This window comes from Rhineura floridana, chromosome 14 (assembly GCF_030035675.1).
Source record: "Rhineura floridana isolate rRhiFlo1 chromosome 14, rRhiFlo1.hap2, whole genome shotgun sequence".
NCBI classification, from domain to species: Eukaryota; Metazoa; Chordata; class Lepidosauria; order Squamata; family Rhineuridae; genus Rhineura; species Rhineura floridana.
Window position 1 is genome coordinate 15,786,570 of NC_084493.1, and position 3,169 is coordinate 15,789,738.

Sequence of the window (3,169 nt, forward strand, 5' to 3'; positions counted from 1 at the left end):
TGTTTTCTCTTCAGCACATGTTAAAGAAAATGTTCCTTCTATACTTTAATCATCTGATGTGTATTTAGCTCTTTTTCACCCAAACCTCTTTTGTTTGGTCATTCATTATATATAAACAAATGTCCCTTGCGTTCATTATGAGTTGCTATATTGCTCTAATTGTTATAGACATCTTTTTAAAAAACCTTAAAAGTATTAAAAAGAAAAGGAGATGCATGGAGAATCTTTTGCGTGGTCCACTGAACCAGAGCTTGGAAAAGTTACTTTTTTGAACTACAACTCCCATCATCCAGTGGCCATGCTGGCTGGGGCTGATGGGAATTGTAGTTTTAAAAAGTAACTTTCCCAAGCTCTGCACTGAACCCAGCAAACATCTGGGCCAGAGAGCATTTGACCACTTCCCCACTCTGTGAATCCATGAGAACCAGTGTGGCAAAATGGTTAGAGTGTCAGACTAGGGCCTGGGAGACCAGGGTTCAAATCCCAATTTGGCCATGAAGCTCACTGGGTGACCTTGGGTCAACCACGTGGGCCTCTTAGCTGAACCTACTTCACAGCTTGAGCTCCTTGGAGCAACGGTGGGATAGAAATGCAACAAACCAACTAAACAAACCATATGGATGGGGTGTAATGTATGAACAGCCCTCTGGGATTCAGTTCAGCTTAGAGCCACTTTCTGCAATCTCTTTTCCTCCCCAGGTTTCATAGGCAAAGGGAGGAAACAGTGTACACATCTGCATCGTGATGTGCGCTCATCATGCCAGTGTCGGTCCACATTTTAGGTGCGGCAAAATGGGCACTTATCTGATTTTTGACACCTCACAATGCACGCATTTGTATCCTACACCAGGTCTAAAAGATTTCCAGCATGAAGTAGCCCTGGCAATCTGGAATAAAGGGGAACTGGGTAGCAACTACAGGGTGTAATCCATGAACCAGGAAGTCCTGTTACATGCAAGCTACTCTGGCTTATTTCCATTGGCAACAACAAAGATATTTGAGCAACTAACTCTACACAGTCAGCAGGACAATGGACTTGTGGCACTCAGCTTACTGCACAGCAAAGCACCCATGAACCTCAGGGCTCCCAGTCCAGCTAAAATTAGTCATGAGTAAATCCCATTTGATAACATCTGACACTAGTCATTGAGGAAATCTACTGAAGTCAATAACCTTTTGTCCATTGATTTCTATGGGTCTACTCTTAGCATGACCTAGTTGGAAATCACCCATTGAATCCAATGGAAGAAGTTACTCATAATTAACTTCAGTAGGATTGGAGCAAGGGAAATTTCATAAAGAGGTTGTGGGACAGCATGAAGGCTTGCTGTAGTCTTATTGAATACGCTGGATTGTCTTTAATAAGACTACTCTACTGCAGTGCAAGTAAGCTGGCTTAACTGTGGACCATTTCACATCTTACTCATGAACAAACCCAGGTTTGCAACCGACAAGGAACTGTAGCCAAACCCTGGTTCCCTGACAAAGCATCTCTCTACAATACTCTTCCCAAAACAGTTGGTTCATACATTGCACATAAGAATACAAGAATACAGAGGCCCATCTAGTCCAGCATCCTGTTCTCACAGTGGCCAACCAGATGCCCAAGGGAAGCCTGCAAGAAGCACCTGAACACAACAGCACTCTCCTCATTTAGGTGTACACTTCAATGTACCTTCGGTATACACCTGAAAACATAATGCATGAGTTGCACTGTTGGCCTGATGCAGTGTTTTGTTATGAAATGAAAAAGTATTTTTTAAAAAACAACAACAACAACAAAACCATCCTATCTGCTTATATTCTAAAAGGCACAAAATGCTTGTTTCAAGAATAGTGTTCAGATGAACCTCCTCACAGTTTCATTTCAGAAGGGGGTTGGGATTCTGCCCAGCAGCCACAGCCTCCCAGTAACACATGAACTGAACATGCCTTTCCACCCCCCACACATCTGGCATATATAAGAATGGGTCTTCTTTCAATCTGCATGTATAGAGCACAAGGGAGGGACCTGATTGGCCCTCAGGTGGAGGAGCGCTATGCAACAAACATTGGCACATGCATAGCGCCCCTTCTCAAGTGCAATGAATGGACAGGGGATCGATGTTTTATGGCCAGTGTGCATGTCAGCCTCTGGGCATGATCCCATTCCTCCCCCTCAAAAAAAAAAAAAGATGCGAGGGGTAATTGTGCGAACATCCCTAAAGTTATAACATTCTGTTATGGGGCAACATCTAACTAACACATCTCATCAGCGCAAGGATTTCTGCTTTTGCAACAAGTCTTCCCCCCCCCGCATGTGCACCCTGCACCCTCCCCAGATCTGCTCCAGAAGGTTAGGGGAAACCCCTAGGATAGATTTAGAGGGTTGGAAGGAAAGGAGAGAAATTCCTGTTGCACACATTCCTTTGCGCTACTTTGGATACAAGTACCCATTATTTCCAAGAATCCCCGCAGAACCATGGGCACACTTCTTGAATTTGTCTGATTTCACCTTGTCGGAACGGAACAAAAGAGCAATGTTTTTATGCCCTTTGCGGAGGTAAAAATAATGCAACCTTTTTGGCTGGAAGCACATCCCAGCTTTATGGGGATATGATATTAATGCAAGCATCCAAGACCCCTTTCGGGGATTGCTTTATTTTTTTCCCCAACAGGATCTTTTTTGGTCTATAGCAGATGGCACTTCACCTACGTACTCAGTGATAACAAAGAAGGTCTTAGGGCAAGACCGAGTTACAAAGAGCCCTTATCAATTCCAAATGCAGGAACACGCCTGCCCCATGGCAACCAATCTGCTGTAAAAACTTGACAAAGAAGGAATACATAACACACACACACAACCCCCCCCACACACAATACATTCAGATTTTTCACATTTTGGAACACAGTATCATTGCTCTTGTCTGTCTGATGAAATGCATATTGTACAGAACTATACAACTTCACTATAAAATTTCTCTTGGTACAGGAGGGGGGAAAGAAACTCTTTTTCTTCATCCATTTCCAAGCTTGTAAAATATTTTCTTTTCTCTCTTCCAAGGGTGAAAAAAAATCCACTTGAAATAACGTCTAAAAATTTTGCATTAAGTCTGCCAGGTGCTTTGCTATTTAAAAAGACACTGTCTCTCTCTCTCTTTTTTTTAAAAAGCAACAAATAAACCTCAAA